The following is a 25,530-nucleotide window of genomic DNA, read 5'->3' as shown; positions in this document are numbered from 1 at the left end:
TGAAAGATTTTATTACTGAAGGGGGTTATCTTCCCATTTTCTAAAGGTAAGGTTGACTCAACTCAGATTAATCCTACTTATTCTCAGATTGCCTCTTAGTCTGCAAATGATGAAAACAGAATGCTGATTTTTTAAAAAATATTCTACTTTTATTGATATATAATTTTCAGTGGTGTAGATTGACTCTGATTTTAAATGTTTCTTTCTATTATAATCTATGAGTTTGTTTCAGGATGTATTAGACACTTGAGTAAAATGGATAATTCTCAAGTTACACAGGGTACCTTTTTCTCTGCAATGGGAGAAATATGCTAAATAAACTTGTATTGGCAAACTGACTTGTACCACGAGGATAATATGAATTAAACCCAAAACAGTGTAATAAAAAGAGGAGAGGGAAGAATTCTGGGTGAGTGGAAAGTTTAACAAACACACACACACACATAAACACATTTACACATACACACACAAAGTGAACAGAGAATTCTTAAATCTACTTCTATATTATATCTTCACTTACTGATTTTGTTCTGTTTAAAAATGACACAAATAATTTTAAAAATAATTTGGGGATATAGATATATCTGCTAAACCAAAGCAAGCTATGATTACAATATCCAGTTTGGATTTAAATATAACCCTCATTTATCATCAGGCCATCCTTAGACTCATTGAGAAATCTGTTTTTACTATTCTGTACTCTCTTCACACAAAGGCACTGGGTCAAACATCTTTAACTAACATGATGATAAATAAATAGTTCTGCTTTCCATGGTAAAAGATTCAATGGCACATTCTGGTAATTTTCCTGAAGATGGTTACGTGGGTATATACTAGCTCAATCATAAGTCCTGAACAGCTCTTTGTGACCCCATGGACTGTAGCCCACCAGGCTTCTCCGTTTTTGGGATTTCTTAGGCAAGAATATTGGAGTGTATGGCCATTTACTCCTCCAGGGGATCTTCCCGACCCAGGGATTGAAACCAATTCTCACATGTCTCCTGCCCTGGCAGACAGATTCTTTACCACTGAGCCACCTGGGAAGCCCCTAAATATGATTAAATTGAAGTAATTAGTACATCAGCTGAAGTGCTTAGCGAAGGCTTTGAATTTAAATGTTTGTGAAGCTCCCTTTGTAGAGTTACATAGTAATGTCATTAACATCATTTCCATTTTTTTTTCCAGTACTTAATCAATTCAATGCCAGAAACAGTCTAGCCACATTTTTTTTTTTTTTTTTTTTTTTTTTTACTTTTTACGATATAGGCAAAATTTCTGTTGCTGGTTAAAATGTTTTCAGTGAATCAAATGTGCTATTTTCTTTTTCCACTCTCTAAAAATTATTGAGGTAATGGAGGCATGTAGAATAGAATACATTTACTACTAAGATAGTTAATAGAGAGGTATTTTGGATATGCAATCAATTCAGATTTATAATAAAAAGTTTCATTTGTGTAGGAAACCATTTAATTATCAATAAAAGGTCAAAATGCAGTAATTAAAGCAAGTGAAGTTAAAGAATTACAGTTTTCTGTATGTGTGTGTATGGAAAGTCAAATGAAAGTCTATATACTTCTACTTCAAAAATCAATATTGTCTTTTCTATGCTGGCTTCTTAAAATAAGCTACAAAAGCTAGTGTTAAACTTTTATCTATTGGACTTATTTTCAAAGTGTTTTTACATTTGGAGAAAAAAGTGTCTTACAATATTCTGCAATTTCAGTCATATGCCTTTTTTTAAGTCTGGAAGGATGCATAGATCTTTTTATACAGCTTGAAGCACAAGATACATGAAAAGTTGTACTGACTTTTCTCCATATAAAGAGGCTTGAACCTTTAGACAGAAACCCTATTGGCTTTAATTGTATTGAACAAAGACACTGAAACTTGAGGTAGCTGAATAGTTGATAGAAATAGGTTTATAAAACTTTGTTAAGAGCAGTTAATGATGTGTAAAGTATCACTATATTTAAGGTTGTAATCATGAAGGCATGAGATGCAATAGAAATAGAATTCCTATATCAGTAAGCTAATACAAATGACTTCATTTTTTCTCAACATAAATATTATTAGTTAGTAATTTAATCTGCAATATGCTCAAAATGTACATGTGTGTGTGCATGCATGCTAAGTTGCTTCAGTCTTGTCTGAGGTCTTTGAGACCCTATGGACTGCAGCCCACCAGGCTTCTCTGTCCATGGGATTCTCCAGGCAAGGATACTGAAGTGGATTGCCATGCCCTCCTCCATGGGATATTCCTGACCCAGGTATCAAACCCACGTCTCATGTCTCCTGCAATGGCAAGTGGATTCTTTACCATTAGTGACACCTGGTAAGCCTCCAGATGTACATATATACATGAATTTATATGCATATATGCTATATGTGTATATGCGTTATAACATATACAGTATATGCATACCGATACATATAACTTGATTGTATGCCATATTTTTGAAAGACCAGACCCACCTAAAAACAAAAAACAATAATAATAGTAAAATGAGCTGAGTAAAATATAGCTCAGGAAACAAGCTATAAAAATACTTTGCTGGTGGTGTTTGTTGGTTTGGGTCTTTTTTTAGTAGATTTGTATCATTCATAATTGTATTGTCAAACATTTTCCGTTTTGGTGTGCTTACGCTAATATATATATACTAGAAGTTAAGTCCTGGTTATAAAAATTAAGTTTTCTCTGTTTAAAGATTGAATGAATATATCTCAATGGACAATTTTCCTATCTTCTGAGTCTGTTAACATCTTAGTATGTTTATAAATCTTGGACTCTATAAGGAATGTATTGTTTTTAAAATTTAATGTTCTCAGAACAGAACAAGACTTTACCTCTTTTACATATACGAGATTGATAAAGCAAAACAGCTCTCCATTCATAAAATCTTCCTTAATGATAATAATAATTTTTCCAGAAGATTGAGCCACTGTATATTCAATGTACTTTGCATATCATGATGAAATTCATCTTCACATTTGTGGCTCAGATGGTAAAGAGTCTGCCTGCAGTGCGAGAGACCCAGGCTGGATCCCTGTGTCAGAAAGATCCCCTGGAGAAGGAAATGGCAACCCACTCCAGTATTCCTGCCTGGAGAATTCCATGAACAGAGGAGCTTGGCAGGCTACAGTCCCCATGGGGTTGCAAAGAGTCAGACACAACTGAGCAACTTCACTTTCCTTTTCCTTTTCTTTTAGATACACATATGTATGTGAAGTCTTCAGCATAACTATTATTTTTCCAGTTGTTTGGAATTAAATTGAAGCCTAGAATTTATATCACTTGTTTGGAATTAAATTGAAGTTCAGAATTTACATCACTTGTTCAAGGTTGCACTGCTAAACAAGTGATGGAGTTGAAGTCTGAACTCAAGCCTGACTCTTTCTAAACCCGGTTTTTTACATTAAATCACAATTCTCCTCTATAACCTCAAATAGTAATTTTCAATATAAAATATTAATATGTGCATAAGAATATAAACACAAGAAAAAGATACAGGAACACAAATGGTATACGTTGCACCCAAAAAAAGTACTCAACTAGAAGTTATTTATTGAAGTCCAGGAATATGAAAATAAATGAAAAATACAAAGTCCTGCCTTCTATAGCTCACAGTCAATGAAAGAGACATAAGTAAACAAAACTTTCAAAAGAGTCACATTTCATTTCAGCAATAATACACTGACAGTGACTATGGAAACAGAGAAGCTGCCTGAGAACCTTCTAAGGAAAAGGAAGTAGGTCTTCACAGAGGAAGAGAAGGTGGGGTAGGGCCTTGTAGTAAAATTAACTGTAAGTTTTGAAAGAAACAGCAGGGAAGGGGGATCATAACCAGAGAGAATGGCATGCACAGAAGTGCATGGAAAGGATGGACTGAAATCCAGGGAGAATAGGAGGGAAGGAGTCATGAGAGATGATGGTAGATGGATAGGGAGGGCCTGGAATGTTGTACAGTTCAGTTCAGTTCAGTTCAGTCGCTCAGTCACGTCCGACTCTTTGCGACCCCATGGACTACAGTACACCAGGCTTCTCTGTCCATCGTGAGTTCCCAGAGCATACGCAGACTCATGTACATTGAGTCAGTGATGCAGTCCAACCAACTCATCCTCTGTTGTCCCCTTCTCCTACTGCCTTCAATAATTCCCAGCATCAGAGTCTTTTCAAATGAGTCAGTTCTTCATAGCAGGTGCCAAAATATTGGAGCTTCAGCTTCAGCATCAGTCCTTCCAATGAATATTCAGGACTGATTTCCTTTAGGGTGGACTGGTTGGATCTCCTTGATGTCCAGGGGACTCTCAAGAGTCTTCTCCAATAGCACAGTTCAAAAGAATCAATTATTCAGTGCTCAGCTTTCTTCACAGTCCAACTCTCACATCCATACATGACTACTGGAAAAACCATAGACTTGACTAGATGGACCTTTGTTGACAAAGTAATGTCTCTGCTTTTGAATATGCTGTCTAGGTTGGTCATAACTTTTCTTCCAAGGAGTAAGCATCTTTTAATTTTATGGCTTCAATCACCACCTGCAGTGATTTTGGAGCCCCCCAAAAATAAAGTCTGACACTGTTTCCACTGCCATTCTTTGGGATTGGAATGAAAAATGATGTTTTCCAGTCTTGTGGCCACTGCTGAGTTTTCCAAATTTGATGTCATATTGAGTGCAGCAGTTTCACAGCATCATCTTTTTGGATTTGAAAGAGTTCAACTGGAATTCCATCACCTCCACTAGCTTTGTTCATAGTGATGCTTCCTAAGGCCCTCTTGACTTCACATTCCAGGATGTCTGACTCTAGGTGAGTGATCACACCATCATGGTTATCTGGGTCATGAAGATCTTTTTTGTATAGTTCTTCTGTGTATTCTTGCCACCTCTTCTTAATATCTCTGCTTCTGTTTAGTCCATACCATTTCTGTCCTTCATTGAACCCATCTTTGCATGAAATGTTCCCTTGGTATCTCTAATTTCCTTAAAGAGATCTCTAGTCTTTGACATTCTATTGTTTTCCTCTATTGCTTTGCACTGGAGAAGGAAATGGCACCCCACTCCAGTATTCTTGCCTGGGCAGTCCTGTGGACGAAGGAGCCTGGTGGGCTGCTGTCCATGGGGTCACACAGATTCGGACACGACTGAAACAACTTAGCATGCATTAGCATTGCTTTGCATTGATCACTGAGGCTTTCTTATCTCTCCTTGCTAGTCTTTGGAACTCTGCATTCAAATGGGTATATATTTCCTTTTCTCCTTTGCCTTTCCTTCTCTTCTTTTCACAGCTATTTGTAACTCCTCATCAGACAACCGTTTTGCCTTTTTGTATTTCTTTTTCTTGGGGGTGGTCTTGATCCCTGCCTCCTGTACAATGTCATGAACCTCCATCCACAGTTCTTTAGGCACCCTGTCTATCAGATCTAATCCCTTGAATCTATTCATCACTTCCACTGTATAATCATAAGGGATTTGATTTAGGTCATACTTGAATGGTCTAGTGGTTTTCCCTACTTTCCTCAATTTCAGTCTGAATTTGGCAATAATGATCTGAGCCACAGTCAGCTCCCAGTCTTGTTTTTGCTGACTGTATAGAGCTTCACCATCTTTGGCTGCAAAGAATATAATCAATTTGATTTCAGTATTGACTATCTGGTGATGTCCATGTGTAGAGCCTTCTCTTGTGTTGTTGGAAGAGGGTGTTTGCTATGACCAGTGTGCGTTTTCTTTGCAAAACGCTATCAGTCTTTGCCCTGCTTCATTCTGTATTCCAAGACCAAATATGCCTGTTACTCCATGTATTTCTTGACTTCCTACTTTTGCATTCCAGTCCCCTATAATGAAAAGGACATCTTTTCTGGGTGTTAGTTCTAGAAGGTCTTGTAGGTCTTCATAGAACCATTCGACTTCAGCTTCTTCGGCATTACTGGTTGGGGCATAGACTTGGATTACTGTGATATTGAATGGTTTACCTTGGAAACAAACAGAGATCATTCTATCATTTTTTAGATTGCATCCAAGTTCTGCATTTCAGAATCTTTTGTTGACTATGAGGGCTACTCCATTTCTTCTAAGGGATTCTTGCCCACAATAGTAGATATAATATTCATCTGAGTTAAATTCACGCATTCCAGTCCATTTTAGTTCACTGATTCCTAAAATGTTGATGTTCACTCTTGCCATCTCTTGTTTTACCATTTCCAATTTGCCTTGATTAATGGACCTAACATTTCAAGTTCCTATGCAATATTGCTCTTTACAGCATTGGACCTTGCTTCCATCACCAGTCTCATCCACAGCTGGGTGTTGTTTTTGCTTTGGCTCCATCTCTTCATTCTTTCTGGAGTTATTTCTCTACTGATCTCCAGTAGTATCTTGGGCACCTGCCAACCTGGGGAGTTCATCTTTCAGTGTTCTATCATTTTGCCTTTTCATGCTGTTCATGGGGTTCTTAAGGCAAGAATACTGAAGTGGTTTGCCATTCCCTTCTCCAGTGGACCACATTTTGTCAGAGCTCTCCACCGTGACATCCATCTTGGGTGGCCCTACATGGCATCGCTCATAGTTTCACTGAGAAGACAAGGCTGTGAATGTTGTACAAAGTCATATTCAAATGCTTAGATTAGTTGAACTAGGATAATTACAATATTGAAGTAATTATATATGTGAATTCACTGACCACAATGGCTGGCACATAGTATCTCTGAATAAATCAGTCACAGAACAGATATAGAAAGGTATGGTGTTTAATAGCTAGCTATACTCTGAATCTGATTTCCCTGATGCCTCAGTGTTAAAGACTCTGCCGGCTATGCAGGAAATGAGGGTTGGAGCCCTGGGTCAGGTAGATCACCTGGAGAAGGAAATGGCCACCCACTCCAGTATCTTGCCTGGGAAATGGACCGAGGAGCCTGACAAGTTCCAGTCTAGAAGGTTGCAAGAGAGTCAGACAGAACTTAACAACTAAACAACAAAGCTCTGGACCCCAAAAGTCTGAATCTTGGTTCCTCAGCTCTGTGGCTTTGAGAAATGTATTTAATCTCTTTGAGTCTGTTTCCTTTTCTGTAAAAGATGAATAAGAATTGCAGCAACAATGACAGCAATACTAGTATTGTTACTTATATTTTATTCACATGTGCGCTATTCCAGGTAATAGTTTAAGATATTTCATTCACTCATTTAATATTCTCAAGCACTCTACAAGTCAGATAGTACAATTATCCTCATTTTACAAATTAGAAAGCTGAGACCAAGAAGAGGCTAAATAAGGACACAACTGAGCATGTGTAAGTTTAACCCAAATCTTCCCATGGCAGAACATATACTGCTTTTAACAGTTGGGTTCGTGGTTCCTTGCTCCATGGCTGGCAGCTGGTGGAAGCTGTCAGATGCAGTGCCTCGTTCACCTCCACATTACCTCTCAGCGTCCAGTAAGATAGATCAGATTCTTTTTGCGACAATTTTTGGGGCAGAATGTCAAGAGAACAAAAGCAGATGCTGTCTCATAAAGATGAACCTCAGGAGTCAGACATGAATTTGCTGTATTTCATTGGTAAAAATAAGTGAACAGTCTAATCCAGATTCAAGTGGTACTGAAACAAACTAAACCTCTCCATGGAAGGATTGCCAAAAAATACAAACAGATGAGCCTTTATGGTGGCAGGAACTATTGCATCACCTTTGCCAACACTACCACAGTCCTTTCAGGAGCACACTTTATCTTCATAAAGGGCCTCTGTATTCACAGGTCTTTGCAAAACATTGATGAAGTTCACGTATCGCAAAAGTCTCAATTGCTACTGGGAAAATAAATATGGTATGCTGCTGCTGCTAAGTCACTTCAGTAGTGCCCAACTCTGTGTGGCCCCATAGACGGTAGCCCACCAGGCTCCCCGTCCCTGGGATTCTCCAGGCAAGAACACTGAAGTGGGTTGCCATTTCCTTCTCCAATGCGTGAAAGTGAAGTCGCTCAGTCGTGCCTGACCTTTAGCGACCTCATGGACTGCAGCCTACCAGGCTCCTCCATCCATGGGATTTTCCAGGCAAGAGTATTGGAGTGGGTTGCCATTGCCTTCTCCGAATATGGCATGCTAGACTAGATATTAATTGGTAAGATGAATTATAGAAAAGCTTGGTTAATATGGGTTGAAGGTTCTCTGATTTTCTCTCATTTTACCAGAAAGTTATATTGAAAAACATATTCTTTATTCATGAATGTTAACTACTCAGTATTCCTTTGTATATAAACCTTTCACTTTCTTCTGTTGATGATAAAATAATGTCTTTGTCATTACTCTAATATTACAGAATTTCATGAATTCTTAACCATCTACTCAGGAAAATAACAATACTTTTTGGATAGGTTAGATAATACCTGATGTCATGAAAAATAATGTTTTACTTTTAACATAAGTATTCATCTTTAATTTCTGGCATAATGCTCTATTTTTCTGTCAATGCTCTCATTTTTTTTAACTTTTTCAATGGCTTATTAGAAGGCTAGTTATACATTTCATAGATAAGAGCTGAAAACACTGGAAACACTGGATTTCTTATGGATAGTCTTGGCCCTCAATATGATTTCATTATGAGAAGATATTAATGCTAGAATCATAAGGCTAGCTGTCTTGGGGCTGGTGCACTGGGACGGCCCAGAGGGATGGAATGGGGAGGGAGGAGGGAGGAGGGTTCAGGATGGGGAACACATGTATACCTGTGGCGGATTCATTTTGATATTTGGCAAAACTAATACAGTTATGTAAAGTTTAAAAATAAAATAAAATTTAAAAAATAAAAAAAAGAAAGTTTTTATTCAATGATATTCAAGCCCAAATATCAGGTGTGCTTTGCCTTTGATATCAGTCAGTTTAGTCGCTCAGTCATGTCCGACTCTTTGCAACTGCAGCATGCCAGGCTTCCCTGTCCTTCACCAACTCCTGGAGCTTGCTCAGACTCATGTCAAGCTGGTGATGCCATCCAACCATCTCATCCTCTGTCATTCCCTTCTCCTCCTGCCTTCAATCTTTCCCAGCATCAGGGTCTTTTCCAATGAGTCAGTTCTTCGCATCAGGTGGCCAAAGTATTGGAACTTTAGCTTCAGCATCCGTCCTTCCAATGAATATTCAGGGTTGATTTTCTTTAGGATTGACTGCTTTGATTTCCTTACTGTTCAGGTGACTCTCAAGAGTCTTCTCCAACACCACAGTTCAAAAGCATCAGTTCTTTGGTGCTCAGCTTTCTTTGTAGTCCAACTCTCACATCCATACATGACTACTGGAAAAACCATAGCTTTGACTAGATGGAGCTTTGTCAGCAAAGTACTGTCTCTCCTTTTGAATATGTTGTCTAGATTGGTCATAACTTTTCTTCCAAGGAGCAAGCGTCTTTTAATTTCATGGTTGTAGTCACCATCTGCAGTGATTTTGGAGCCCCCCAAAATAAACTCTCTCACCATTTCCATTCTTTCCCCATCTATTTGCCATGACCGTGACACGCTTATGGGTTATGAGCCTTCCATACATCAAAGACCAGCAGTCTCCTTTTCTGATGCATTTTCCAATAAAGTGAGAAGATGAGCATCAATTCTCTATCAACAATTTCCTGATTAACTGGCCTAAACCTTCTTGTAGCCTTACACTTGGAGTAGATTACCATACAGACTTAGAATTCAAAAACCATCTTGATCTTGAAAAACCCTTGAAAAAGGACAAGCCCTTTTCACTTTAACTAAACTTCTACCTCCAAGGAGGGCACCCAGGAGGTATGGGAATAAACTTTACCAGCTGTAAGCTAAGCAGTTGACACTCTTAATTTCCTGTCATGTTCAAGTTGTAGTTTTTCTTGTATGTAGACACAATCTTAGAATCCACTTGAAAAATTAACTTGTCATCCTTTAGAGGGTGGAACTGATGACACCCAGGAAGGGGAAACCTGTGATATTCTACGCAAGTGATGCCTGTGTGGAAGAGTTTCTGATTAAACATTTGACAAAGGATCATCTTGTTTGTTTAATTAAACAAGAAGGATCTACCCATTTGCTGAGACTATATCTTTCTTTTCATGATAGCAGTGGGCCTCTTTTTCCTACTGCCTTGCTCAGAACTTTTAAGATCTCCTCCTTGTTCTCCATTTGAACTTCCTGCTCCTCAGGATTGTGTGACACTACCTGTCTTTACTGCAGCTTTCCCACAAAATCAGTCTGTTCCAGCCACAGAAGGCCCTCTTGATACAGCTTTACAGATGCATATCCAGGTCTCTTCTCTCATCTTTTTTACTCATGTGTTGAAGATCCTAACCCTTGTCATCATTTGTACTTGACCAGTATTTTCAGTCATGTCCGACTCTATGTGACTCCATGGACTGTAGCCTGCCAGGCTCCTCTCTCCATAGAGTTCTCCAGGCAGGAATACTGGAGTGTGTAGCCATTCTCTTCTCCAGTGGATTTCTCGACCCAGGGATCAAATCCAGGTCTCCTGCATTGCAAGCAGACTCTTTATTGCCTGAGCCACCAGGGAGGCCCATATTTAATTTTAGTCCTGCCTAAATCAAAACTTCTTCGTTACATTTCTTCGATACAAAATCATTTCCCAAACTCCTTTAGCATTAAATGTTTAATTCTTAAGAACCTGATGTAGTTTTTTTTTTTTTTAAGTTTTCTAAGTTTGCTTAGTGTCTGATAAACTATGAGTTTATGAACATGGTTATGTTTAATACCTGTTTGTTGGTACCCAGAACAGTGTCTCTCTCCATTCAATTATCTAGCCACTTATCTATGTGTGAATGTATCAATCACACTCTTAAAGTTACTAAAAGAATTTCAGGGCTGCTAGTAGCCTGTTTTGTATGCCTATGTCCTTGAAAATTGGTGTTGTTATTTGCAAAAAGTGGTTCTCTTTCTTTACTGGTTAATTTATTCATCCAATTAAATAATTATTACAACTGTGTATAAATATCTATTCTAGTTATTGGTGGAATGAGTGAAATGCTACCATGGCTGAGATTTTTTTATTAATCATAGCATTAGGGACACAATAAAAGCATTTTTACAAAATTATTTTCAGCTCACATGTATCCTTATAGATTTAGTATGCTGAACCCAATTCAGATGATATGAGTAATTATGTTTGAGCTTTACATTCTCACTGATCTTGAATGACCTATAATACTATTGATTATTATAACATGGCACCAAAAAGCAAACATTGAGCAGAATGCTTTTAAGAAATGAAGAGCCCTTTTATGTAAGTCATAAAAATAAAAATAACTCATGTATCTTTAAAAATCAGGTAACAGGGACTTTCCTGGTGGTTCAGTGGCTGAGATTCCACAATCCCAATGTGGGGGACCTGGGATCAATTGATGGTCAGGAAGCTGGGTCCCAGATGCCACAACTAAGACTGGGCATAACCAAATACATATTTTTTAGCAATCTTTTTTTTAACAAAGCAGTTACCAGGGATGGACTTAGGGCTTTCTGGAGAAAATGAAAAAGATAATAACACAGGACACCATCACTCACAGTTTTTGTTCCACCATGTTGATGTTCTTCTTAGGCAAATATACCAATGAATTACTTACATGAAATGTTTATTGAGGGCATGCAATGTGTTAGATGCTGTCCTGGAGCCTCATAGCCAGATATTTCTTAGAAGTAGGGCATTGTATCAAGCTTCTAGAAAAAGATACTTGACTAGTGGTTACCAAGGGTGGTGGGAGTGGGGGAGATGTTGTCCAAAGAGTACAAATGCCCAGTTACAAAATGAATAAGGTAAAGGGATCTAATGTACAACACAATGATTATAGTTACTATCTTATAAACATACTTGGAAGTTGCTAAGAAAATAAATGTTACATGCTGTCATAAAAAAATGAAATGGTAATTACTTGATTTGTTGTAGGTGTTAGTTAACTCAACAGTAATCATTTTGCAGTATATAAGTGTATCAAACCAACATGTAGACATTAAACTTATATAATGTTATATGTCAATTATATCTCAGAAAAGCTGGGGAAGGCCTGGCGTGCTGCAGTCCCTGAGGTCATAGAGTCAGACACAACTGAGAGACTGAACTGAACTGGAAGCTGGGGAAATTTTTTCTAAAAATGTAATAGAGCATTTTATGGAAGACACTGATGACACTTTTATGATAATTTGATTATAAAATGAATCCTGAAACCAGGCTGGTAATCTACATATGCAAGGTCATCTAACTGGAGTGAAAAATTAGGGACTTTAGGAACTATGTGAACTGGGGTGTATGCACCTGACCTAAACACGTGCAAATGCAAATGTTCAAAACCACTTTGCTGGCCAAATAGATCAAGCAAAAGGAATTTGTGGCACTGATTAGAAAAGAGTTCCGGAAGTTGATGTCCCTTGAATTAATGTATTTTCACCTGACCCAACCCCCTCACTCATGTACCTGAAATTAAATAGTCATGTGATTATTTGACATTGTGATCGCAGCCATGGCCTTTACCATGGCCTTTTAATGTGGGAATCATGGTTTTGGAAGTAATTGTGATGGAAAGAAATGAGAGGATTATTCTCACCCAGGCTTTAGTACTCACCTCCTGATGCGTAGAAGTTACACTTGAAGATCAGCAGCTTAAAACAATAAACATCTGTTGTCATATGTGGGTTCTGAAAGTCGGGAATCTCGAACAGCTTAGCTGGTGGTACTGGCACAGGGCCTCATGAAGGTGCAGTCAAGTTGTTAGCCAGGCTATAGTGGGCACAGTCCATCAGCTCACTGGCATGGGGGTTGGCAGACCTCAGTTGCTTGCTGATTAATAACCTCAGTACCTTGTCTGTAAGCCTCTGCATAAGCTGCCTAAGTTTCTGTACAATGTGACAGCTGGATTACTAGACTGAAGATCGAAAGGAGAGAGAAGTAGCGGGGAAAGGAAATCTCAGTGTCTTTCACAACATAGCCCGAGTCACACCATAACTTTCACTTTATTTTCAGTGGCTTCTCTGTCCCTACTCAGGACTGGACATTCGTGTCCTCTTCTTGAAGGAAGGAATATTAAAGAATTTCTGAAAATATTTTAAAGCCACCCCAGAAGCCCTGCCATCTTCTAATCTAGGTCTTGTGTGTTGGAAAAGAATTTTGACCTCTCAAACTTCAGATGGTTTTGCTTTTATTTGTTTATTGAGTATTTTTTTTAACTGAAAATGTATGAACAATCAGCCTATTGCCACAAAACTGGTTTAGGGATTATGGGAGGTCGTGTTTATACAATTTGCAAACTGTCATAGGAATAAATTGTATCTTTTAATAGCATCTGCAGTTGTAGTTGGTTTATTTCCCTCTGGAGAAGTGCATGTGTGCTAAGACACTTCAGTCGTGTCCGACTCTTTGCAACCCTACGGACTGTAGCCGCCAGGTTCCTCTGTCCATGATGTTCTCCAGGCAAGAATACTGGAGTGGGCTGCCATGCCTTCTTCCAGGAGATCTTCTGGACCCAGGGATCGAACCTGTGTCTCTTATGTCTCCTGCACTGGCAGGCGGGTTCTTTACCACTAGTGCCGCTTGGGAAGCCCCTTAGACAAGTGCATTCTCCTGTAAAAAATGATATGAAGATATCACACATTATTGTCAACATATAGTTCAAGAAGTAGACACTAATATTTCACAGGCTTGGGTGACACTGTATAACTGATACTTCAGGTACATATTTCTCAAACAAAAAGCAACAAGTTTTATCAGTTTTATTTCTTTCAAATCTATCCAGCTGTCCATCTCTACTCCAGAACCCTAGGCCATTGTAATTTCTTGCCTGAATTGTTGCAATAAACTTTAAGTGGCTTTCCAATTATAACTCTTACCTTTCTAAATCCATTTGCCACAGTATAGCCATTATTCTTTATTTAATTTAAATATTCCTAATACAAGAATAATGCCTTTTATGTATTGTGGACAGATATGCCAATTCTCACTGGATTTAAGGCTTTATTTTTTGTATTGGTATTATTTTTCACCACATTCAACTTTCTACATTCTTTCCCTATCTGATTAGAAATGATAGTGATATTTTGGATAGCTATTTCACGAAGAAAAGAGCTTGATGTTCAAAAGACAGCAGATCATCCTAATTAAAAAGAACATCTTCTTGTATAGTTCTACCTCAAAATACCCATTCCAGAAACTCAGCAACCACCTTGGAATGCTTTTCCCCTCATCCTCTGTGTACAATTCATTAGCAAGTCTTGTTGGTTCTGCTTCCAGGATATGTTTCTAATATATTCATTTCTGTTTATTTTATTTATTTCTATATTGCTAGTATAAATTTTTCACAAAAACAATTATATGGTCTCGTAACTGTTCTTTGCACTTCCATTTTGATGCCCTCTATCTTTTTCTCTCTATTGAAAGAAAGAAGTATAACCTTTTAAAGCAAAGTTATTCCTTCTTAAAACTCTAGAATACAGTTCACAATCCTTAACAGAGGTTTCTAACCAAGAAATCTAAACCAAAGAGGTCTCTAACTATTTCTCTAGTTATTCTTTCATCCTAACATAGACCAAGATCTTTTAAGCTTGAGAAAAGTTTGCATAAGATTTCCGTTCAGCCAATCCTATTTTTGGATCGGCTGGTTGGATGGCATCACCGACTCAATGGACATGAGTTTGAACAAGCTTGGGGAGTTGGCAAAGGACAGGGAAGCCTGGTGTGCTGCAGTCTATGGGGTCTCAAAGAGTCGAACACGACTGAGCAACTGAACTGATCTTATTTTCTGCATTTCCCACTTTTGCCTTGTATGTACTTTTCCTTTTTTGCCTTGTATGTACTTATTCATCCTATCTCTGCTTACACATGACTTCCTCAAAGAACCTTTATGTCCCCTACTATAATCTATTTATAAAACCTTCCTTTTCACTTCACTGTAGATGCAATTTTAAAGTATATGTCTGACGGTAGGATTTTGTTATATGGTGTCTATTTCCACTCAGGAGAACATCAGCTCCATGAGGGCAACAACTACATCAATTGATTTATTGCAACTCCTCACTAATTAGCCCCCTGCCTGACACATATCAGGTACTCAGGAAACATGGTGAATAAATGGATAGCAGGAGTTTTTGACTGCTCCCATTAATTTCCATGAGTCAGGATTTATTCATCAATTTAGTTGACATGAGGGTACTGATCAGTTTCATTTAGGAAGAATGAGATTGCTCACCTCTGTCCACTCACACTAGAGTACATTTGTAGAGCCAAGTGGAAGGAGAGCTTGGGACAGGAAAGAAAGGAAGGTGCAGAAGTGCACTTTGCCTATTTAATGTTTTAAGTTGAAATAGTTACAGGCATGGAATTTAGGATGTGACTGTCAAATAACTGACTTTGTATCAGTTTGTAATTTTAGAGCAGACAAACCCATCTTTACTGCCTTTAAGTTAGAAAGTTTGCAGGTTTGAAAGCTGGTCTTAGAATGTAGCTGCTGCTGCTGCTGCAGCTAAGTCACTTCAGTTGTGTCCGACTCTGTGCGACCTCATAGACGGCAACCCACCAGGCTCCCCCATCCCTGGGATTCTCCAGGCAAGAACACTGGAGTGGGTTGCCATGTCCTTCTCCAATGCATGAAAGTGAAAAGTGAAAGTGAAGTCGCTCAGCCGTGTCCAAATCTAGCGACCCCATGGACTACAGCCTACCAAGCTCCTCCGTCCATGGGATTTTCCAGGCAAAAGTACTGGAGTGGGGTGCCATTGCCTTCTCCATAGAATGTAGCTAGAATTTCCTATTGATCTATATGCTTAGTCACTCAGTTGTGTCCAACTCTATGCGACCCCATGACCTGTGGCCCACCAGGATCCCCTGTCCACGGGAATTTCTCCAGGCAAGAATACTGGACTGGGTTGCCATGCCCTCCTCCAGGGGATTTCCCCAACCCAGGGATTGAACCCAGTTCTCCCGCATTGCAGATTCTTTACCAGCTGAGCTACCAGGGACACCCTTATTGATCTAAAACATCTTGTAATATTAATGGCTGTGGAAAGCAAATGAGAACATATAAATCAATGCACAGCCCATATGTGTAAGTATTCCTTCTTGATGATCTCCCAATTCTTGTGTCCTGAAAGTTAATAGACAGTGTGAGCTTTGCACTTTCACTAGTGTAGTGTGAATTATAGGAGATTAAGGTGCTGCTTTTATTTGATTATAATTGATTTCAACTGAAGTAGAATCTATTTAAGTAGGATTTCCTATTTGTTTGGAACATCTTGAAATACTAATAACCAAGGAAAGCAAATGACAGCATGGAAAATTATGTTTAAATGTCTATCCCTTTAAACTATGAGCTTATTTTGTGGATAGTGGGCACAGATATGTTTATGATATATCTGACAGGTTATAGGCATTTAAGGACTATGTCTTGATCAGTGAGTCTAGAAAATTTAAGTTAGAACCAGATTCAGAATGTTCTGCTTTATATGACTAGTTAAGAATTTTAGAGTTGTATCACTTTTGCTTTAATAACCAGGAGATTCCTCATAATAATCTGAATTTCTAGCTTCTGTTAAAAACTTCAACTATCCAGCAACCCAGAATCTGCATGTGTCATGGCGAAATTCATCTGGGCTTGAATGACAGAAGCCACCTTTCACAAGGCTTTCTCTGCACACAGCCACAATCCCCACCTCTCCTTCTTGTCTCCCACCAGCCTGTTTCACCTGTTTATGTTCCTTGCTTGGCTTCTGTAGACTTTCTCCCTCTTCTGCTGCAGTCTAGACGACTAACAGTGAATGCACATTCTCAGGCACGTGTTTTAGAAATATGTTTTGGCAGCTGTGTGAACTGTTTAACTGTAGAATTAGGTCAGGTTGTAGAATATTATGTGTTTAAAGGTATCCTAAAATAGATTTATATGCTTGTTAAAATAAACATATGCATATTATTCTCTAATGTTCCAAGAAGCCTAACATTATTTTTATTATTAAAGAATAATTTTTTTTCCCAAAGCAAAACAAGTTTCTCATATTGGTACAGTTTCAAAACACTCATGACAATAGACAATACTGCAATTTACCTATGGGAAATAGACTTAATTGTAAAACAGAGAAGACTAATTTGCTCAAATATCTGCTTAGCTCACAAGGTGATAAAAATCATTCTGCAGGAAACAAGAGAGATGGAATATACCAATATGTATTTATAAACAAACAAGTGTTTACAATGAAATGCAGATAATCTTTGAATGTACAATGTAGATTACATTTGCCTGCTTCATGGGTCTGGGGTATTTTTTGAAGATTGTCTTTTTACATTAGTCCTTGGATATATAATTTACTGGATATATAGTACAGCTAAGTAGGAAAGATAATTGTTTATCACTCCCCCTTTTCAGAAGTATTTTTATCATGTCTTAGCAGCAGATATTTATATATCTAATCCTTTCTCCAAGACATTAGATATAGCTTTGAGAAAAAGCAGTTTTTTTTTCTTTTCCTTAACAACCACCTCTATTTGAAATGAGGTGTGTTTGCAGTGCCAAAATTAAATATTCAGATTTGTCAAGTACTATAATCTGTGGTACAGAATGGGTAGGTGGGAAAATGCTGAAATCTCAGCTCTTTCCTTTTATCGTGTTATGAAAAATGTTGACAAACATTTGGAACAAGTGAGAGTTGGCAGGGGTAGGTTAGGAATTCATAGCTGCAGAAAAGACCAGAGAAAATTGTCAGCTCATCTCTCCTGACATTTTGCTTATGTCTAGAGAAAGGTTTTACATCCTTTCTAATTTTTTTAACATTCCCTGAATAATTCAAATGGAAAGCCTGATGAGAACATACCTGCTTTTTGAAAATTTATGGGAAAAACAGCCTTTTTTGCATTTCTGCTGAATAAAATGACAGGATTGGCTCCAGGGTTTTCTACTCCCAGTAAAAGCCTTCAGGTTCGTCTGTGACAGGACTCTCCATAGAGGTTATTTTTACCTGGCATGGCTGTACTGTTGCTGCTGCTGCTCTTGATGGCAGAAATAACTTCTCCTGTGGGTGTCTCAGGCAGAATGAAAGCTGGATCAAGGTGGAGAGGTGAAAAGAATCGTGAGTAACCAGGAATTTTTACTCTTGGTGCATTTCTTTCTCTCCTCTTTATATTTAGGAATGTATCGGGTTCGCCTAGCTTTGCAGTTCATAGCATTTCCAAGAGGTTGTTTTAAGACTTAAAATAATTTTACACATTAAATATGCATGCAGAATAAATGGGCTCCACCTTCTGTAGGCTCCACACATCTGCAATATTGTTCTGGATTTCATTGCAAGAATTTTGCTTGGCTTTTCTAGTTAACTCTTACAGTTCCTGAGACTGTCGAGACTTTGAGCAGATAGATCCAAATGCTGTATATGTAAGTTAACTTTAGCTCTTCTATATAAAGTTCAAACATGTTGCTCACATTTGTAGATATTCCAATGCTAGCTATGTAATATGCTCTTTTACATGTAAGCATTTTGTTCTGAGGGTAATAAGAAAGGAAACTTAGAAACAGCAAATGTTAATAGGTGCTTTGATTTGAATGACTTGAGTTTATGCTTTATAACTGGGAATTGTGGGTTGATAAATATATTACTCTTTAGGATCATTAACGTCTTTATTTTCTCTCTATGGAAATACAAGACCTCCAATTTCACTAACTAAATGTGTCTATGTATTTAAGCCATATAGTATTTAAACTACTATTTTAGTTTTAGAACTGAATCCATTTCTAGTATTATTACAGGAGAAGGAAATGGATTTGACATTTGTTTCTCTCTGAGTTAATTGGCCAAACTGAGCTACTGTCTTCTCTACTTTTACCCTCCAATAGGCCACTGTAGTTGGAAATGTCCTGCTGGTTGTGTGTGTGTGTGTGTGTGTGTGTGTGTGTGTAGAAAGCTTACATGTAGCTATATTGCTCTTCTCCAAGATAGAAATAGATGTGTTCCTCTTCTCTATATCTCTCTTCAAAAAAAGAATATAGAAGACCAAGTAATCTGCTTGGAGAAGGGGAATATTTCTTTCAGAATATCGTTGAGTGCTCAGAGGAAGTGTACCAATGAACCTATTTTACTGAAAGTACAATTGAGAAGATTCAAGTAACCGTAGAGTTAATTGCTAAGCTTATGACTTTTGCTTTAATCATGCCATTGGCTGATTTACAGTTTTGTTTTACTTACACGGAGTGCTCTAATGGATAGATCAATGGGGACTGTAAGCCGGGTAAGCTGGCAAAGTTATAGATTCAATTTGCTCAGTCTCCAGTTGAATTTCTCAGTAATCAATTATTGCTGGCCTTTTATCTTCCTTTCTCTTTCTCCTTTATTTTTCCTTTAATCTTTTTTTCTTCTTATGATTCAAAAATGACATACATATACATCTGATAAACATACATTTCACAAATAACATGACTGATTTTATTGACCATTTCTTTTCTGGACCTGAAGACTGTCTTGATGTTCTCCCTCACTGTTCCAAGGTGGCACCATGAAATCTAAATTTTGCATCCCCATTGGAGAATATGAAGAGGAATTCATTCATCCTCAAAGTCCAAGAGTCATCAATTTCATTCCACACTTTGGGCTTAAATATAATCAGTCTAACTCACAATATTTGTTATAATTTTTATAACCTTATATCTAGCCTTACTTTTCATGTCCATTATATGAAAATGTATCTACAGTAATCTCATCATTAGCTAGGATAGATATGACTACTCCTGTTTAAAGAAAAAGAAACCTATATACCAAAAAGTTAAATTACTTGCTCCAGAATATTCACTTGGTTAAGTGATAGACACAACTCTCTAAACCATGTTTAGACTTCTAATTCAGTGTTCTTTCCATAGCACAAAGCTCCCTCAGAATACAGTCTGACTGTGGGAAATCCCAGTTGCTGAGTCAACTCTGGGTCCATTTTTAAAACAATAACCTCAAAATGAAACCTTTTGAGAATATTCGAAATGTTACTTCCTTCATGTAGACACTCCCAAAGTCTTTGTTCTATATGGATGCAAATAAATATCTTTAGAATAACATTAGCACAGTATGGTTCAAAATTTTGAAAAAAATATATTTTTAAGAAAATAATGCTTAGAAAAATTGGGGGATGGAGATGGGTTGGAGAAAATGGGTGGAATTTGACAAACCAATTGTCCTAATGTAGAGGCCCAGTTTTCTGTTTTAAAATTATTTGACTTCTCAAGAGGTGATGGAACTGTGATTCCCTGTATTATGATGACCATGGTGATCTTCAATGCCCAAAAGAACACGGAAGAGGCAGAGGGCAATTCAACATCTTAAACTCATGCTTTAACCTTTTCTTTTCAAATAAGCCCTCAAGAAATACAAAAATGAGTGAACCAAGCATACCCTTGTGTTGAAGAGTTTGGGTGAGAAGAGCAGAGGCAATCTACTGAGAACTTCTCAACAAAGACAATTCCTGTTGATTTACAGATCAATTGACTCCCAACAATGACTAAATTGTGACAGAAAGCTCATAATCAACTTAATATTCATCCATTGGGAGAATCTGTGAATATATTTAGAGGGATACTCAACTTCCTAATTTGGTGAGAGTTATATAATAAATTTAGAATGGCAGTGATAAAAGTCAAAGTAAGAAATCTCAGAGTTTCTAATTTTCAAAGAATGTCAAGTCACAGATTTGGGCATGGATCTTCAAGTCTAAGGAAATTTATATTTTGTGTTGCATATAACAGACGTTGACTCATCTTTTTATTTTTTGGTCACTTTCTATTCATAGACTTCTAAAAGCTAAAAAGATTTTAGAGATTGTTAAAGACTATCTTCTACTTCATAATAGAATGCATATGTTTTTTGAGAGACTTAAAATGTACTTAAGTGTTTCTGTTGCTTTCAATTTTTTCCCATTGCTTACAATTTTGTTGTTATTGTTTTGGGGTTGGGGGGGTGGTTCTCTGTGGCTCAGCTGGTAAAGAATCTGCCTGCAATGATGGAGACCTGGGTTCAATCCCTGGGTTGGGAAGATCCCCTGGAGAAGGGAAAGGCTACCCACTCCAGTATTCTGGCCTGGAGAATCCCATGGACTGTATAGTCTATAGAGTCTCAAAGAGTCCGACAGGACTGAGTAACTTTCACTTTCACTTTACATTTTTTAAAGTAACTAGAATTTGATAATTTTAGTAATTATTTAGTTTTTAAATCTGTTTATAAATTTGTCTATTTCTTGAAATTGTGAACTCAAGGAAGAAGCTCTTTGTATCATTTTCAGCTTTTAGTAGAGTTCCTGACACAATGTAAAGACTCAGTAATTATTCACTTAAATAAATGGATTCTTCAAACATTTGAGAGTAAATTAATATATCATTTATGTAAGTTCTTTGGAATATTTAAAATTACTGAATTTGACCTTACTCTTTGACAAAAGTATTTATGTACAAAGAAATCTTTCAAAATATTAGATATTACAAAAATATATATAAATGTAAAATATGGAAAGGTAAGTAGAGTAGATGCTGGGAAATTTAATCATTCTCAAACATTAAAAGTAAGTTTTGAAAAATAGCAACTAAGAAAATGCTTAAAATGAAACATTTGGTGAAAAGGCTGTACAAAAAATAGATTTATATACATTATGACTCAAAAAAAAGAACTCACCAAAAAATTCCTAGATAAAGAAGAACTGAATGCCATGTAGCTCTCAATCATCTATGTTTTTTTAACAGCACTTACCTTTATCTAACTTTATCTCATATAAATTTTTTTATATATTAATTTCTCCACCAATAGAATATAAACTCCAAGAAGGCAAGAATTCAGTCTATCTTGTTATTGTTTATTTCCCTTGCTTTAGTAAAGAATCAAGGAAATATATTTATCCAATGAATATATATTGACTGCATAATGTATGAAGATAAATTAAATTAAAAGGAAATGCTCCAAATTAGAAATTTCCATTAGATATTGTGATTATATTTAACCTCTACTTTAAAAAAATACTTTTCAGACTTAATGTTTATTTTTAAATTAAAAAACTATTATTTTTTTTTAAGCCAGCCATATCATCCAAGGAAAAGAGTGCATCATAGACATAGCATAATATAAATCCGATGCTTTGCATTAATTTAAAAGATTTTTTTATAAAGAAAAGAAGAAAAAAATTAGTCTCTAGTTTGTAGAGTCACTTTAAGATTGTCAAAGCTTCTATCCTCTGGAAAGAAAAAAAATCTGTCCATAAGTATACCATGGTTTATTTCTTATCTTGATATGTTATTTTTAACTTCCCATCACATTTTAAAATGAACTCTCTACAGTTATTTTTAAACATTTGCTTCTTTACTTTGGTCACTGGCCCCAGGACAACTGTTTCTTGTAGAAAATGTTGTACTATTAGAATTATTGAGGGCAGAGTTCTTCAGAGATACCCTGAAGTCAATTAAATTAAATTTTTAAAAGCTTTAAAAGTAACTTAGCTGCTATTGCTCTTTCTCCAATTTTATGTTTTATCTTCACCACTTTATTGACAGTTTATGCTACACAATTCCCCACGAGCTTAATACTGTGACAGAATTTTTAACTCTTCTTTCAAACAACTAGTTTTGTAAAACTATAAGACATTTAAATAGGCTTACAAGTTTTTTTGAAAAACAATGTTTAACAATGTGTATTTTGTATCTCTTCTCTTTCTCAATTATTTATTTATAAATTTTTGAGAAATACTTCTTGAAAAAGGACTAAGCATGTTCATTCAGTTAAAGCAGTATACAACTTTAATCCATAATATAAATTTACTGAAGAAATCCACAATATAAAATTACTGAGGAAAGAGATTTTAGTATTTCTTGTTCCTTTTTTTGTAGGCAATTGGAACATATTCTTGCAATATTGATTAGAGGATACGTTTGGTACCAAAAATCAATAGATTTATGTTGAGCTAAAGTAAAGGTAGTGAGTTACCCCTAGGGAATGATTAATATTAAAGATTCACTAAAACACAGCATGAAGCTGACAGTATAAGATAGACATTTGGAAACATGAGTAACTGATAGTATTTGCCCGTGAGCAGCCCAAGGATGATTGGGCTCTATCAGAGAAAGAGCATAATGTGCTTCCTTGATGATAAAAGCATAGAACCAGATGTCATAACATATAATTGACAGTATTCCCTTGTAGAGGAAGTTGTCCTTTCTGCCACCATCTGAGTTATCATATACAGTCAGAGGGTGGAGATTTCATGCATTACATTAGTAAAGTTCATGGAACCCAAGAGGATTATCTTTATATCATGATACTTTAAAGATACATAGTATGTCATAATGGAACTCTGGGAAGTGTACCACATTTCATTTTAGGGAGAAAAATATAGTGTTGCATGTCTACAATCATTTGTAGTGTGATATTTTTGGAAGAACTAATGTGTTCCCTTTCACTAATTCTTTGTAAATTATAGCTGAAATAAATGACCCTAATTTTAGTGGGAAAATTTAGGGACTTTTTATTCAACTCAGTGATGAAGAATAATTATAATATTTAAACTATTACTTCTTAACACAAGAAAGGCACAGAGAGACTTTTTAATAGTTCAGCAAGAAAAAAACTGAAAAAAAAATGAATTTGAGCACCCATACACATTTATTTTGTTGAGGTTTCCCTGGTGGCTCAGATGGTAAATAATCTGCCTGCAGTGCAGAAAACCCAGGTTTAATCCCTGATTTGGGCAGATACCCTGGAGAAGAGAATGGCTACCCACTTCAGTATTCTTGCCTGGAGAATTCGATGGACAGAGGCGCTGTGGGGCTTTAGTCCATGGGGTCATAAAGGGTTGGACATGACTGAGTGACTAACACTTTCACATTTATTTTGTTACCTTGTTTCTGCAATATATACTTAAGTTAAAGCCATTTAACATTTATTAAAATAATATATTTAAAAGGCCAATTTTTTTTGTATTTTAGTTTTATTAAATGGTTATGGTAAAGGTATGCTTAGCAGATAATTAAATAATTATTCAACAACACAGGCCTGTTCTTCCTGGCCCCTTCCTATTCAATCAATATTTGAGTGTTCAGAAAACCATGTTCAACTGATGGCAGAATATGAGCTGTTTTTATTTGCTGACACCAAATCATTTTGTCTACTCCTAAGGAACTCTAGAGCAAAGACATAAAATTAACTTTGTTTCCTTTCTGTATGTCCAGATCTCTAGGTCTGTTGTCTGAGATTAAATGTAAACATCATGGAACAGATAAGAACTTTACAATTAGTTAAGTTTGAAAGATTGAAATGTCACTTTGGAGACTGCCCATTTTGTGTTTTATATTGCACTGAGCCTGTAACACACAATTATGGTAATTATGCCAATATATACAGCCATAGGTAGGGAGGATAGGAGTTATAGAAGATGACTTTGCTTATATGTGTGTCACAAAGGTCAATAACTTGAAGCTGTAGCAAATGAAGAGAAAGTAAATTCCTTGATCATATACATTCCAGTGTAACTTTGTTGCCTCAAGTTCCCTTAGTCTCAAATCTGGGGACCAGGAGAAAGCACTCAGCTGTTCCATGGATGCTTAAGGAAACAGCTGAACTCAGCTGTCACACACACATGAATAGAAAAGCAATTTCCCAGGTAATCCTTTCTCAAATCATTCCATATTGAAAGGTTAAAATTCTATGGTAGCAGAATTTGAAAATAATTAAAGAAATGACAACCTTGATTCCATTTTGATAAAGATGATAAAAATTAAATGTGAACGGTATTATAAAACAGTGTGTAATCTGAGAGGATGCACAAGATCAATGTCTATAACCTTAGGTTTGGTAAATCCAACATTCATCCTGGCTTTTGCCACAGAGAAATGACTCTAAATTATTCCAGCACAATGATTTTAACTATCTCATCGGTAACAATTTCCAATATAATATTTTGGTTCTAATAAATCTATTTATAAATTTGAAGGATACTGAGAAATAGGGAGTCTATAAAATTTTATTTTTCTCATTTTATGGTGCAGATGTGAGCCAACAAATTTGGCCATGTAGCTTATTTCTTTCAGTTGACTACTATTTTCCGATTGACTTTGATTTTAAATTAGATATTTAAACTCATAAAAATTTAGCCCAAGGGTATAGTAAAAACACACCTAAGAATATAATGTCTTTGTAAGCTTGCTATTTTGAAAAGAGACAAGTTCAAGACTTTACTGTTCACTAATCCTCCTTAGAAATGACCTATTATTTGTCATTTGAAATTGTTCTTAGGTTACAGAAGTGTTAAATTTTGTGTGTGTGCTAGAGCTCAGTTAGTTTTGGACAGTGTGATAAAGTAGAACAGCGTGCCCAAGGAAATGTGGTAATGAATATATTACTGCTCTAACTGGTTCAAAATCCCTGCCAAAGTAGCCACATTCTCTTCTATGAATCTGTTTAACACTCTTACCACTAAGATTCTCACACTATATGTCAGTTTGATATGTTTAAATAATGTAATAAAATGCTGAGCAGACTCAAAAGTAGTACAGTCTTGATTCATCTCTCATTTTCACCATGAAGAGAGAAATCCACAAAATTGCT

General features: G+C 36.5%; 1 protein-coding gene and 1 long non-coding RNA gene across 4 annotated transcripts in view; one reads left to right on the top strand and one right to left on the bottom strand.

The window, feature by feature from the left end:
* ROBO1 (roundabout guidance receptor 1) overlaps positions 1 to 25,530 on the top strand; it is a 1,291,095-nt gene that overhangs the window by 343,075 nt on the left and 922,490 nt on the right. The gene's annotated exons all lie outside the window — the stretch shown is intronic.
* Positions 13,508 to 25,530, bottom strand: part of LOC123332872 — a 62,485-nt gene continuing 50,462 nt past the window's right edge. Inside the window, exons 2-3 of the long non-coding RNA XR_006550006.2 lie at positions 17,791 to 18,015; positions 13,508 to 13,561 (exon numbers count right to left, since the gene is read on the bottom strand). This is a non-coding gene — a long non-coding RNA (uncharacterized LOC123332872). The remainder of the gene's footprint in view (positions 13,562 to 17,790; positions 18,016 to 25,530) is intronic.

This window comes from Bubalus bubalis, chromosome 1 (assembly GCF_019923935.1).
Source record: "Bubalus bubalis isolate 160015118507 breed Murrah chromosome 1, NDDB_SH_1, whole genome shotgun sequence".
In the NCBI taxonomy this organism is placed as follows: Eukaryota; Metazoa; Chordata; class Mammalia; order Artiodactyla; family Bovidae; genus Bubalus; species Bubalus bubalis.
Note: the sequence above shows the minus strand (reverse complement) of the source record. Positions and strands in the feature narration are given on the sequence as shown.